The sequence below is a fragment of the Pteropus vampyrus genome, unplaced genomic scaffold (genome assembly GCF_000151845.1).
Source record: "Pteropus vampyrus isolate Shadow unplaced genomic scaffold, Pvam_2.0 Scaffold144, whole genome shotgun sequence".
NCBI classification, from domain to species: Eukaryota; Metazoa; Chordata; class Mammalia; order Chiroptera; family Pteropodidae; genus Pteropus; species Pteropus vampyrus.
Genome location: NW_011888925.1, coordinates 957,091 through 972,397, shown reverse-complemented (window position 1 = coordinate 972,397; position 15,307 = coordinate 957,091). Strand labels below are relative to the sequence as shown.

General features: G+C 50.1%; 1 protein-coding gene across 4 annotated transcripts in view; it reads left to right on the top strand.

The window, feature by feature from the left end:
* LOC111744944 overlaps window positions 1–15,307 on the top strand; it is a 66,281-nt gene that overhangs the window by 37,311 nt on the left and 13,663 nt on the right. For 2 of the 4 annotated variants that reach the window (XR_002782393.1, XR_002782392.1), the window contains exon 3: window positions 8,818–9,153. The exons of the other annotated variants lie outside the window; for them this stretch is intronic. The gene's annotated coding sequence lies outside the window, so the exon portion shown is untranslated. Of the gene's footprint in view, window positions 1–8,817; window positions 9,154–15,307 lie in introns of those variants that run through there. 4 annotated transcript variants of the gene reach the window in all.

The following is a 15,307-nucleotide window of genomic DNA, read 5'->3' as shown; positions in this document are numbered from 1 at the left end:
GTGATGGTTGCTGTTATGTTTTAGAGAACGCCCCCTGGCACGTCAGGTGTTGAGTGGCACCTTTAAGTCTGAAACCAGGTGGGCTGGCATGAGTCAGCTGGACTTATAAAGCCGCCCCACCAGGGCAGGTGCTGCAAAGGCATCTGCTCGCACACCCTCCTCCCCGCCCCCCGTGGCTGCGGTGGCTGACTCTGTCGCTGGGGCTTCTCCACCTTAGGCCAAGGCAACCCCGTTCCCACCTGGCATTGTTCCAGGATGCTTCTCTGAGGCTGCCTCCTGTGCTCTCTGGTTTCGGTTTTGGTGGCAGAATGGAGGATGAACAGGAGGGACAAAAGACCAGGAGGCTGTTGGAAATCTCCAGGACAGAGAGATCAAGGCTGGGAGAACGCCGGCCACGGGAATGAAGACAGAAGACAGTTTTAAGAAATATTTTGAATTTAGAACTGATAGGATGTAACAAGCTAACTCCATGAGGAGAAGAGAGATGGAGACGTGAAAAATAAATGATATTTCTAACTCGAATGACCTCATGGTCCTATCTTGTTTAAATTTTGTCTCCCCCCACTAGAGTTTCAACTCTACAAGGGCAGCCCTGCACATAAAAGGTGCCGACAGGTGTTTGTCGACCTAAGGAACAGGTAGATGATGAAGGCGTGCACAGAGGGCCAGGAGAACACTGATATTTATGGAGACTTGAGAACAAGGGACGGGAAGGTAGTGTCAGTGACCAAGAAAGGAGGGACGTTCTGGTTGGGGGTGCTCTTGGACAGGGAACAGCAAACCTGTCCAGTGGCGTGAGGCTGACGGGAGCGTTATTTTCCTCAGAGTCAGGGTGTTCGGCAGCAAACCTCTGGTCAACGTCGCTGAGGTCTTCTTGGCCTTCGCCCAGCTCCAAGCATCACATTCTCAAAGGACCAAGTTCAAAGGCAGAAAACAGGGAGCGCGTGGGGCAGACATCCTCACACGTCTCCCTCTTGCTGGTGAGGGGTGAGGTAGTGGTGGAGGGATTGTCCTCAGAAGACCACACCAGTCTTCACCTCTATCCCGCTGGTCAGAAGGGACACATGCCTTCCCCTGGACCAGGCCCGTGTCCATTTTTGTGAAATAAAAGAATCTCTTTCTCGTCCTGGAACAATGTCGGAATTCTGCCAGCTAAGGAGAAGGGGAGTGGTTTTTGAGTAAGCAATGAACAGTTGCACATGTCACAAGGAAGAGTTTTGTTTTCTTTTTTCTTTTTTCCCTCTGGTGGGTTAATTGATACAGGGAGGTCAAATGGGATGGGTCTTGAGAAGTGGCTGCTGGATTTGACACTTAGAGACTATCTGTGGCCCTGGGGAGGGCGGTTCTTATAAAGTGGCTGGGCAGGGGCCTTAAGAATTACAGGAAGAAGCTCAGGAGACGAAGGTAGACTATGAGGCAGTTTGATGTTAAAGGTTAAGAGGAGAGATGAGACGATCTCTGGATACAGGAGTCGGACACAAGGAAGTCAGTATTTTCACTTCAGGGCTGACTGAAAGATGTTTCAGGCTCAGCGAGAGAAGCCAGCAGGAGAGAGAGGGCAAAGATTTTGAAGCAAAATGGGATAGAAGCTTCGGGGCGGAATCAAGTGCAAGAGGGGGTGGCTGTTACTGGTGGTTACAGGTGGGAGGCTTTTCTGAGGGGACTCTGTTGCCTTCTGAGACAGGAGGAAATGGGGGGCAGGATGGTGAAGATGCCCCGCAGCCCAGCAGCGCCAAAGATCCCTCTCACTTCCTTTGTGTGACAATGGGCTCATTTAGAGATTGAATCCATGACCTTGACCTTCCCATCAACCTTTGTTTTTACCTTCTGAGGTAACAGACTAACAGAGCAGACCACGTTTGTGTGGTCATACGCTGGACAGTCCAAAGACAAAGCCAGATCCTTGGGTTTTCTTGTTCAGATGGCCCAGCCGCCCAGGACACGGTCAGGGGCGTGGCTATTGCATGAAGCCATCCCAAGGCTGCAGGCCACTTACCAGACAGCGCAGAGCTGCCAGACCTTGCAGTCGATGGGCAGCAGGGTGGAGAGGGGCAGAGCCCTGAGCTGGGCAGAGAGGACTTGGATTCCAGGTTCAGGTCTACCACTTACAAGCCTGTGACCCCGTCTGCAGAGGGCTGGGTGGTGGCGGCTCATCTCTTCCCTCCACTGCCCGCTGCCCGCAGTTATAAGATGTGCCGGCTCCTCAGAGGGTATTAGGAGGATGCCTCCTTGCCTTCTCTCCTCCCTTCAGTAACCCCGCTGCAAGGGAACAGTGTGCTCCTTCACCATTAGCCCGGGTCCCTCACTTCTGGCATCTTGACTCCTTTGTTTTGGAGAACGGTGGCATAGGGCCCAGCTAGTAGGAGTGGGAGCCAAACCTTTCTCTATTTATTCAGATCGTAGCTATGGATGCAGCAAAAAGCAAACAGAAGTTTGACTAGATATATGAGCTTGATAGTCCACATTTAAAGCTGGTGTCTACTGACGTAGGAGGCAGAAAACACAACATTATGTTAAAATGAATAATAGCCCCAACAGAAAAAGAATGTGTGCATTTTTAAGAAAAAGTTCTTAGCGGGAATGTCCTGACCATAAATTGGTAAGACTGACACTAGCTCTGTGTGTTTCCTCCTCAAAGCTCTTTACTGTCCGTCCACATCACGTGCTGTCTAGCAGGGTGCAAGTTCTGAAGGGGACACGTCTTCTCTTAAGTCACCCTCTTTCCCCAGCACGGGGGGTAGGGCTTTGACCTAAGGAAGGCTCCGGGCTCGTCTCCTGGAATCGTCGGGGGGAGGTTGATGTTGGTAAGAATTGAGGAGGGTAATTTGGTCCCCTCCAAGCTGTCCTAGTCAGGTCAGTCCTGCCCATTGGCCGGGTGGCCTGGACCTCACGCGATGGCTCTGGGAATTCAGTGAGTCGAAGTGTTTAGCAGAGCACCCTGATGGACTCAGTCACTCAGTCGAGACAGGATGCCTGTAGCTTGCCCGCATTGTGCCCGGTGGGAAGGAAGCCCCAGATGCATCTCCGCCCTTAGGAATCAGCGTCTAGCTGGAGAAAGAAGATGGACTCTGGGAGTCCATGGAGAACAAGTGAGGTCTCAGGGACCGGCCCTTCGCCGCAGCGCCCTGCTGGAGGCCCAGCAGCTGCTGGGTGGGGCCCGCTGTCAGCCTGCCGGGCCACTCACTCTCCTGGCAGGCGCAGCAGGGAGAGGAGAGAGTCTGGCGTTCATTGTGTGCTTGTTTCTAATTTCCTTCTGCTTTCGATCCTCTTCGGAGAGAACAATGTCCTGAACAAGGCCCTGGCTTCCTCCGCGGGCGCCCACCCAACTGCGGGGAGGTGGCGCCTGAGAGAGGACAATGCCCGGCAGATGGTGTTTGAGTCCTGTCCTCTGAGAATCGGGGGACAGTGGGATTTGGTGGCCCATTCGAATCCCGGCCTCTTTGCTGTTCCATCCCTGGGCCTTGGAGCGAGTTCCCTCCAATCTCATTTATGAGTATTATTTTTAAACTGTCCCTATTTGTCAAGGAAGGACAGTCCTTTCTGTACCACCAGAGTTCTTCTGCGGCTGGATGGGCGGAGGGGCCTCTAGAACCCGGGAGTCCCTGGAGACTCAGGAGCCATGAGGCCATTCCATGCCACTGAGCCCCCAGGAGGAGGGAGACAGGCTTGGGTCCCTGAGCACATCAACCAGGCTGCGTCCAGCTCGCCGGCCAGCGCCTGGGAGGGCTCCTCTGCCGAGGGCCCCGGGATGGCAGTTCTCCAGCCAGTGCCTCGTGAGGCCAGCTGGGGCCAGAAGGCCCAGGACGGTGTCCAAGGACCGGGGTGGGGTTTCCTCATTCCTCTATGTCTTCACACTTGGCCTCTTCCTTGTGGATTTCAGTACATTTATCAGCCTTGTTTCTCTCTCGTCACCAGAAAGCAGAGAGAACTCCAAAGCGAGTGACCCGTGAATGGGCCCGCGAGGGCTGAGGGGCTATTTGACTAGGATCGTCAAGTCTGTAGGGTTTTATTGAGAAAGATGCTATGCGAATGGCAAGTGGGAATAAGAAGAGTTAGGGGTGACACAGCCTTGCCAGGGGCTGCTGTGGCGGGGTCTTTAAGATATGATGAGCCTGGAGCAGGGTAGCCCATGTTTAAGTCACTCAGGTGCCATCATCACAATTTCTGTCACATCCATATACCACCCACATCCTATTTATTTAACAGTTCTCTTTAAATAAATTTATTTTAAAAACCTTACCTCCAATTAAAGACAGATATTTATGCCACTACCATAAATGAAACCTGACATTTTTCTAATATGCACTGAAGCAAGTTCATAACTGTTAAAATAAAAATATTCATTGTGCATCACTAAAATCTTGAACGCTACCCGGGGCTTTGTGTATATTCGTGGCATAGGTTTTTTACACACAAGGGCGTCTCCAGCGTGTCTGATGATGATGTTGGGGGTGAACTCGATGTCGGCAAGACATAAGAGGTAGCGTGATTTGTGCTGACTGCGACCCCACGGAAGATGCTCCCAGGGGAGCACCCCTGCTGCTGGAGCGTGCTCCCCAGCTTCGTATCAGCATTTCCAACACGGGAGAATGACAGTGTCTCCTCCAGGGCTGGATGAAGGTGGACTTGAGTTCATATATTTATAAGGCACTTGGAACAGTGTCTAGTGCATGGTAGGCACGCAACAAGTGTTAACTCCCACCAGAACTTGGGAGATTCTGGCTGAGGGCTCTCAGCTGCCCTGGGGGGCTCCCCTTACCTGCCTGCTTGGAGACAGGTCCAGGACAGACAAGGTCCCCAAGCTGCCTCCTGCTCGCCATAGACCTCCGTTGCTCTCTGACTCTTCCATTGGCACAGGTGTGGCCAGGTGGCACGGACACCATTTTCTCCATGATTATAGGCTTAGACTAAGATGGAGTCATGGTGTTAGTCATCATGAGACATCCTCGTTGGGACTGGTGGTCCTCTCTGTCTGCTGGAGGCTCCAGAATGGGCTCCCAGGGACGGACATTCGTGCGCATGTGCCGGGGGCTTGTCGGATCTGGGTCTGCTGCTCCATTTGAGTAGCCCTGGGTTATTTCTGGAATGGGTCTCACGGCTTGGAGGAAGAAAAGAGCTGTGGGAAGCAATCTCAGGTTCCTGGTGGGACTGGAAATTCTGCCTCAGGCCCTGGAATTTTGGCTTCCTGTTTGGCCTGGCACTTGTCCCCTCCCCTCCTCCCCCACTCCCCCCCATATTTGTCTCTGACATATCCTCTCCCTCCCCCTTTCAGGATTCATTTCCTCATCTGTAAAATGAGGAGGTTGCACTAGATAGTATCCAAGGCCCCTTTAACCTTGAGAAACCATGATTCGTCTCCGAGCCACCCCCTCAGGCCTCTTGATTGACAGGAGAAGAAAGGTAGGAAGGAAAAGAGAAGCAGGGAGAACCGTGCATCCGACAGTGCACAGGACAGGCCCCACGACGCGCGATGGTCCCTTCCAAAATGTCAACAGCAGAGCCGAGGTTGAGAAAGCCAGCTTTAGGGGTGGAGAGACAGAGGGGAAGAAAAGATTTAAAAGGCAAATGCGTAATCAATGCCCTACGGATGATAAAGGGTCAGACGAATGATAGCGAAAGGGAAAATTCAGGGAGCAAAGAAAATGCACAGGGAAAGTTATTTAAAAGGGCGAGAAGAAGCCTCTAGGATGGGGAAGGTTGATTTTGCAAAGTGATCAGAGCCGGCGTTAGAGTAAGCTGCTGGCCTGAGACCGTGAGCCAGTGTGGGGGCTTGCTATCCCCCCACCCCGCCACCCCCACCTCCTTCCTGGTTCACTTTGGAAGATGTCTCCTCTCAAGGGGCTTCCCCTACAGAATTTCAGCAGTGCAGTCAGTCGGCAACGGTGCCTACTGGTGCCACAAGGTGCCCTTGGGTTAACAGGCTGGTGGTCCAGAGACTGAGGTGGTCGTTATCACATGAGCATTACCACGTGAGCCGGTCATAGTCAGTTTCTCTATGAGACCTTTGCTCCTTGTTGAAATAACAAATCAATTATCTCCAGCTCTGGAGGAAGAAACCGCAAAAGCAAGAGTCGAAGAAATTAACGAAGAGAGAACGTCTTCATGATCTTGGGGGTGCGCAAAAATTTCTGAAACAGAACACCAAAAGCACTAACCATAGAAGATAACACATAGACCCACCAGCATGGCTGAAATGAAGCAAGTGACAACACCAAGTGTCATTGTGTCTAAACCCGAAATACCCCCAAACCTCCATCGACAGATTAGAGAAATGAATTCTGGTAGATTTATACAATAGAGTACTATATACACGATAGATGGCACATTGTCCGATTCCATTAATATGAAGAGGAGGCAAAGCGAAAATAGGATGAGTCAAATCCTGATTGTATCTGGTGGGGGCGTGGACTGAGAAGGTAGACGAAGGAAGCTTTCGGGGTGCTAGAAATATTCTATATCTGGACTAAGGGGTGGTTATGTAAGTACATTTATACGAAAATGATTATTGAGCTGTGCACTTAAGAGGAGTGCATTTTATATACTTTACTGTGAATATGTTATATTTTGATTAAAAAATGAAAAGAAATGCAGATTTTCATGTTCAAGAGAAGTAATAATAACAATAACTTATTGAATATGTGCCAGGTGCTTTAGATAGATTATTTCACTTAATCCATCCAAGCCATCCTGTCACCCAGGTGTTACTCATTTTACAGATGGGGAAAATGAGGCTTAGAGAGGTGGACCAGCTCGTCTGAGCCCCACAGCTGGTAAGCGGGGGAGCCGGAACCGGATGCCTCAATTCGTGCTCTTACCATTTGCCTTGGCGTCTCAGAGGGATTCGCGATGCGGCATCGACGCTTTGTTTCACCCGTTACGTCCCCCCAGCACAGAAGTCTTAGATGCCGTTTTCTTAAAGGGAACCTCATCACGGATCCTGATGCTCCAGGAACTCAAGTCCCTCTACTTTCTTAAAAATAATAAAAAACATAGAAGGGGGAACGCACCCCCTCTGCGCTCTCCGTCCGTGAATTTGTTCCAGTCGGGAGAAGAACTCGTGGTTTCCTACCCACGCTGTTCATCTCAACTCTTCTGTGTTGTAAATTCTCTGAGAATATTGAGTATCGAAAGCTGAACATTGAGAATATTGAGTGTTGGCTGTCGCAGTCAATATTGTGAGCCAAGTTCGAACTCCAGCTCTGTTCCTCTTAAGCCGTGAGGCTCTTGGGAAGTTGTTTAATTTCTCAAAACCTTTGTTTCCTTGTCTGTATACAGAGGACCGTGGTACTTACCCTACAGTTGCCGTGTGAGGGTTCAGTGGGGTCAGACAGGAGAAGCGCCCAGCTCAGCATCAGAGCTACAGCAAGGGCTCAGGAAAGGCTAATGTCGAAATTCAAAGCTTTCACTCTGTTGATGCCCGATTCCTTCCAGGCCTCTGAAAGGCACGGCCTCTTTCGCTTCTAAACCATTCGACACACATTTCAAAACACAGTTAGGCTAATGATTTCTCCACAAAGCGGAGATAATAAAGGAAGAGCAGAATGTCAGCTTTAGCCAGGGAGCTGGGAGGTCACTCTCAACTGGACTGGCCTGCAGGAGGGTATTATGTATGTGTGGACCTTTGAGAAGGGGGAGAATTTAGTCACAGAGGGAGCACTAGGAAGTCCATTCTAAGTTGAAGGTGGTGGTCCAGGTGTTACCTAGAAGGCAAAGCTGGACTCTCCTCCTCCTTTTTAATCCCCACTCCCCACTTCCACTCCTGACCTATGGAATTTGCTGTTTCCCCTTAAGAACTGGATCTCTGAAGGCGGGGCTTCTCCTCCCATGCGCTCTCAGTGGGCACCCGGGGCCTGGTGCATCCGGGGCCTGGTGCATCCAGGGCCTGGCGTTCCCCGGAGCACTCGGGAGGGCCTGGCGCACTTAGGGTATGTATGGTTCGTGGCTCCACCTGGGGCGCGAACCCAGGACCTTCTGCATGTAAAGCAGACGTGCTAACCACCACACTTTGGAGCCACACCCAAAGGTGGACTTTGGGAATGGCGAGCAGGCCATTTGATTGGCGCCTAAGGTTTATGTAGGAACTAGTGGAAGACGACGTCGGAAAGGAAGGTGGCTCCAGATGAGGCCCCACTAAGAAAGCTGGACTTTTTCTGTAGGAAAAAGAGTCTCTCAACATTCTTGAGCGGGGCAGGTGTAAGAGAAGCCTGGGGCGTGCAGAAGGGCCGTGCCACAAGGTCATGAGGCCAGGGAGGAGGGCAACTCGCAGACTCAGGTGGAGAGGAGCTGGAGGAGGGTGTAGGGAGATGGGGGAGGGAGGCAAAGGACTCCCGAAGTCTTGGAGCCAATTTCCTGAGTTTTGGAAGCAGGAAGAGGGAAGATGGGAGGAAGTTAGCTGGGAGGTGATAATGAAAGGGATTCCTACGAATGGCTGGCGAAGGCTAGAGGGGGCGCCTCTCCCTCCTTCCTGTCTCCTCACTTTCTCAGGGCTGCTGTTTGCATGTTCTCAAGAGCACATTATCCTCTTCGGGTCTCAGACGCGTCTGCGGGCATTCAAAGGACAGACACTGGCTTTCTACAAGTTTCTTTTCCAACCTAGCCACTCGGGAACTGAGCAGAGGGAGGCATGGCAAGACCAAAACAGATCCAGCAGCAGAATCCTTCCCAAATATACCCCTTCCCGAAAGGCAGGAGTTTGTTTAGATGCCTTACTAAGAGGAGGATTGGGGAGGGGGGACCCTTTTGAATAGCCTCCTGATTTTACGGAGAGATGCGAACAGTGTTTTGAATAAAAATCGCTTTGTTATTGTTGTTTTACAGGGCTGTAGCCGAGGCCAGGAAGAAAGCCACCCCCTCAGAAGGTTGTTTTTGTGACTGTTCTTTGGAGCATTGTTCTAAAAATGGGAAATTACATATTGCTGTGCCAAAGCAAACTAACACCTGCAGTTAATAGAATACCTTCCACGAGGTGGCTTTTAGAGCCCCAGCCAGTTCGGGACACAGGGCTGCTGCGGACGTTCCAGCTGGTGCATTTCTTCACTTCTACGGGGATCGGGCGGGGGGGTTACATTTGTAACCAGAGTGGGCTTTGGCAACGTGGGGCTTAGGTGACTTTTCTCTACTCATTCACTCAATAAACAACATCTATCAAGCATCTGTGCTGGGTCAGACTGGTGGTTTTTCTCTACTCCCTTCTCTGACATTGTTAAAATCGCCAGGAGAGTTGACTGTAGGCAGATGGCTTTCTGGTCATTCTTTTTCGGTTTTCAGAGTCCGTGCGTGACTTCTGCCTCCAAACGATGAGGCACTAGAGAGAACCTCAGCACATTCCCTCCTTCCTCTCCTTTCTCCTTCTTTATTCCCTCCCTCTCTCTCTCCTTCTTTTTCTTTCTTCTTTATTAGCCCACGAAAATAAAAATGTTCTTTTTAACATGTTAGTCAGTTAGTCAGTTAGGCATATGATTTTTCAAAGCTTCTAGTCACTGGGGTACAGTCTGGAATTCTTGTTCCTTGGTGTTAGACATCAAAAGATATTTTTTTTTTTGGTTATCTGGTTAATATTTAACATTTATCAACATTGATATAATTGCAGACTAATCAGGTGTTGTAATTTATCATGCATGAAATGAATACATTTCAGATAGAGTTGTGATTTAAAAAGAACCCAGTTTCATAAGCCGATCTCATCTTTATTAGAAACAAGAAGGATGAAGGAGCAAGGAGAAACAATGAATTTCAAACTCTTTGAAATGTGTTGACTTTCGTGAGAAGTTCCTGCCCATGTAGTACTTTCTTCCAGTGGGTTGGGTTGGCTGGAATGTGATGGTAGATCTTCTTTGGGAGTCAAGGTTATCTCTTGGGGACCACTTAGTTGTTGATGTGGTCCCTCCTGGAAGAGGAGAGATCGAATAAAAAGGCTCCCTAGTCCTGTAACGTACTCTATCTACTGTCTGAGTTTTCACATTGGTTTCGACACTCCCACTACTCCAAAGGAGGACTCTGCTATGATGAGACCCACGATACAGCCTCATATTCGAGTGATGTATTTTCCTCTTGCTTACGTGGGGATTCTAATTTTTCTTTAATGAATGGCGGGAGAGCAAAGATTTGGATCATGGCTTCACGGGGCGCACGTTCTAGAGTGGGAAGTAGATACACCCACACGTGTCGCAGTGGGATAGATGCATGACAGAGCCCGCATCACGGGGGATGGGTGGTAGCAAGCCGCCGGTCCTCGGGGCATCAGAGGCAGTTTGAGGGAGAGAGCCCGAGAGCTGAATCTTGAAGGAATCTTCAGGTTGCCAGATTTAGAAGATGAACATACAGGATGCCCAGTTAAATTTGAATTTTAGACATGTAACAAATCATTTTTTTGTAGTACGATTATGTCCCATATATTGCATAGGTCGTGAAGGATGGAGTTGGGGTCTTTAGGTGACTGCGGGGAAGGGTAAGCACTTCAGTCAGTGAGAACTGGCCTGTGCAAAGGTGTGGAGGTGTGAACGGCATGGATTTATTGCCCGTGTCAAATATTAACACATGCTCTTCATAGTAATGCAGGTAAGTGTCACCTGAAGAAGGAGCTCTGCCTGCTAAGCTCTCCCTTTTTCCATCAGTCCCTCTTCTGCGGACCATGGACCTGGGCCTGGCCAGCACGTGGATAAAAAATGGGGCCTGGGTTGTCTTAGACAGCACTGCCGGCGTCTGTGCCATGGCTTTGTGGCCTCAGAACCTGCTTGAGGGGATGAAATGAGAAGCATCCCATCTCTCAGTGGAGGCTGCACACTAACCAAGGCTCTGGACCAATAGCTGCAACCAAAAGCACGTTTATTAATGACAAATGCAAAGTCTAGTGGGCCAGGCAAGCATATTCTCCCGCTATGGACGAGCCTCGTGAAGGTGGGGTGGCGAGCACGGACTCAGAACGAGGGGCTGTGGAACGGGCGTGGTGACCTTCCTCATCAATGGTTTCTCCATTGTGCCTTCTCCTTGATCGGGACCCATCTGTCTCCCTCGGGCTACTCCTGTCTCCCCCACCCCGCCCCCGGGCACATCTACCTTTCTGCTCATCCAGTGGGTGCAATACATAGGATTAGATTCTCACTTCCTGAATGACACCCACATTCTCGTCCTGCCCCCTCCCGCCTCCCTGATGACCTTGGTGGAGTGGGAGCTGTGGCTGAGGTCTCTTCTCCTCGTCGCAGACAAGCTCTTGGTTCATCCCCATAGATGGCTCTCCCCATCCACTTGCTGTCTGTGAATTCACCGCCCTAACTTGGAGGGCAAACTTGTCTCCGAGCCTTGTCCACTGCCGCACCCCTAGCCTAGGAGCGGGAAACAGCAGGATCTGAGGCCAGAACGAGAGGCAGGGCCAGTCTCCGAGGGGGGCCTCTGGTGCTGGCGGAGGAATCTGAACTTTATCCGCTGGTAGCAGGGGGAGGATTTGAAGCAAAATCATGAGCTTATTGTCTGATTTTTGGCAACCATGGGAAGAATACAGGCATTCCTCAGAGATATGGTGGGTTCGGTTGCAGACCAAGGTAATAAAGCAAATATTGCAACAAAGGAAGTCTTAATTTTTTTTTTGCCGGTGGAGGGTTTTGCCTTCAATCTGTGAAAAAACTTAATATCTGGGAAGTGCCATGATGTGAAGTGGAAGGTAGGCTTGTATCGTGGAAGAGGCCAAGGCTGACATCTTAGAGACCATTCAGAAGCGGAATAATGGCCTCCCAAAGATGTCCGTGTCCTAATCCCTAGAGCCCGTGACGATTTTAGGTGACATGGCAAAGGGAAATGGAAGTTGCAGATGGAATTAAGCTTGAGAATCAGCCGGGGGGGCCCAGTGTAGTCACAGGGGTCTTTATACATAGCAGAGAGGGGCCGAAGAGAGTCACAAAGAGAAAGGCAGAGGCTGCACATGAACTTCGAACATGGGGGAAGGGGCCGTGAGCCAAGGGATGAAGGTGGCCTCTAGAAACTGAAAAAGCCAGAAAACAGACTCTCCCCTAGGGCCTTGAGAACGGACGCGGTCTGCCGACACCTTGATTTTTAGCTCGGTGAAACCACTTTCTTACCTCCGACCTCCAGATCTGTAAGATAACAAATCTGTGGGTTTTGTTTTTTCAAGACATTAAGTTTGTGGCAATTCACTACAGCGGCCTGGGAAAGTAATTTAGAGGCTATTTGCAGTAATCCAGGCCATAGATGGTGAAGGCCTGGTATTGGCAATACGGGTAGAAAGAAGGGGACAAGTTCAAGGTCAATTGAGAAGGAGACAGACTCAGAGACCTAGCGGACACATAGGGTCAGTGGGTCAGGAGATCCTTTCTCCTCCCCCATGCCCTGAGGCCTGCTCCTCATCTCATCTCCCCTGGAGTCCCCCTACCCTCACCTCCATCCTGTCCTAGGACTGAGGCGTACCCACTTCCGTTACCAGGACCATAGAAAGGGAATTCTAAAGGACATGCCTCCCAGTCACGTAGGATGACAGGTGCTGCACGCACATTACTGCATCTCTTTCGAGTTAACGAGACTTTGTGATAGGCTAGGAATCCATCCACTTGATGGGGGATAAAGATCTGAGTTCCAAACCCCTGGTTTATCCATTCGGACACTGGCGACCATGCATGCTTAGCGGCATTTATTTTCAGATTTTTTTTTTTTTCCTGCACATACTATAATTTTTTAAAGTTTTATAATTTTAGTTTGCTCATGGAACTATGTTGAGTGGCTAACTACTGATGACTCACCCTCACATTGTTCCCATGTGCCTGTTGTTAAGTTTAAGCGATGGGGAGAAATAGTCCCTAATTACACGTTTCGGAATGCATCGTTTGTGTGGCCCTATCATCATCAATCAAGGCTTTCTTTATCATCTATCAGAAGCCATTTCGAGTGGCATTCACCCCACGGTGAATTACTACCCACAAATGCCTTGGCATTCGCATACGGTATGCCTCGCATCAGCCATAAGCTAGACATCATTTTATCCACATCATCTTGATAAAGTTGACGAGGGCTGGTTTTGCTTCCTCTTCCTGCCTTTTGAGTCATTTATAGATCCTTCTGCCGGGCTAACCACGACAGGCTCACGCGTCGAGGGTGTAAAATGTAGCTTTCTTACTCATCAATCATATCAGGCTACGCGGTCAGGGCGAACCCTTGGATTTTGCAACGTGACAGCAGTGTTTGAGGAACCGCCCGCCTCCTTAGCTTTCTGCAAGGATAAATGTTTCCTTGGTTGCAGGCTGGGGGGGTAGTTTCCAAAGCAAATTTTCACCCAGATTCACGGTGTATTTGGCAATGTGATCAAGAAATATGATCTTTCCCCCAGGAATCCTCAGAGAGATGAATACTAAAACCAATGGAATGCCAAAAATACATCTCTGATTTCTAATTTTTTTTTTTTTTTGCTTTGTTGAGTTTTAAGTTTTCTCTTTACATAGTTAATTCGTGCCCAATACATCTCAAACGCAGGAAGCTTATATCCAAACACTGGCCTCCGTGTGTTTTAGAGTTTGGCCTAGTGAAGAGACTGATTATATAATTATATATTTATATGAGGTGGAGTTGACAAACGTTTCCTCTCCTTCTTCAAATGTAAAAACCTTTCTTAGCCTGAATTTGGCCCTCCGGCCATAGTTTGCAGACCGGGGCTATCACATGATTAAACACATGCAGACAGGAAAGACCCTCACGACATTCCTTCACTTTTCGAGTTTCCTGCTTTCTGGCGACATGCCTCACACCGAAGCATGCTCGGTCGTCGCGACCAGTGTATCTCGCATTCTGGTATTTTAAAACGCGATGTACATTTCTCTGCGTCGACAGCCCCTGTGCTGCTGGATCACTTACCTCTCTAGGCCCCTCGAGGCAGACATTCGGCTGCACAATTCTCCTTCCTTTTATCCCCAGATACCTGCGTTGTATTTGCTCCAGGAAAATATTTCCCCAGCTGTGAATAGGTAATTAAAATTCTGAATCTTTCATGGCCTTGGATCCTTCTCCTTTTGATAATATTGGGCTCATCGGGCCAAGGAAATGTCAGTTAAAGACGACCTGGATGCAGAAGAAGCTGGGGCCCTTAGCAGCCAGGGCATGCGGGAGGTGCAGGAGGTAGGAGGCCCCCACCAAGGCCTCACCGTGGGCCAGGAATCTCTGGGAATTGCCCGTCCCCCTGACCCGCTCTGGAACTCTTATAATCTGGGGCCTTCCTCTGCCTCAGACAGTGAAGGGCGGGTGGCGTAGGCTTTACGGTCCTGAGCCCATGTGTATATTTTGGGAGTGGGTGGACACTTCTCATCAGTTTCATTTCATTTATCGTCTTAGGGGCGATTCCTACATTTGGGATCCCCCTCTCTGTAGGGCAGGGGTTGGGGTTGGGGTCTGGAATCTGGGTTGTGGGAGAAATCCCTAAATGAGGAATTGTGAAAACGCCTGGTCAGCAAGTAAGCAATCAATAAAAATAATTATTAGGTTGTAGTTTCTGCTTCCAGACTTTAAAAATGGGCGGATGGAGGTCAAAGGTATGCTCTCCCCGTAGCCCCTTGGTCTTCGCTACCTTCTGGGCCAACCCCGGTTCTAGATTCTGTGGAACTTGACCTTCGAATTCTCTGGGAATGAAATAATTACTAATTCCGAAAAGGCTGACACATCGCTGGCAGAGCTAGACAGGCCGCAACTTTGTGCGACTGCCCTTGTTTTTAACTCAGAATTCTGATTATGAAAAAAACCTCACAAATCAAATGAAATCGACCATCTAAATGATAAAAGGTCCCTAGAAAGGAACTGCGTTTCGTTATCTGTCCCGCAGAGTGAGGCGGGCGGTGGCCCGCAGGGTTCAGAAACCCGAGGCCCGATCCGCACAACCCGCACGTCCGCTCCCAGACGCCGTGGTCGACACTGCCCCCTAGTGGCCGCGGCCGCGCCGGGCGCCGAGGGCGGGGAGGGCGCGCCTCGGCAGGACCACGTTGTTTCTTGGAAAAATCCAGCCCTGAAGAGGTTTCTCTCTCTCTCTTCGGCCGCCTCTTCCCGTTCCCTGGGCTGCTGACCTTTCTCTTCCTGTCTCCTCTCGGCACGTCCTCCACTTTCTTCAAGCTGTTGGGGAGGGCGTGGCCCCGCCGGGGACAGCGGGTGTTTGGGGGTTTTTATATAGACGTGCGACCCATCTTTATGACAAGTTCTACTCTATGAACGTTTTTCTCTAGGGTTTTATTTACTTGTTTGTTTTTAAACCAATCAACAATACTTTTGGAGCAGCTGATGCTGCGCGGCCGGTGCGCTGGGGTGGGCCGGGGCCGGAGGGGTGGGG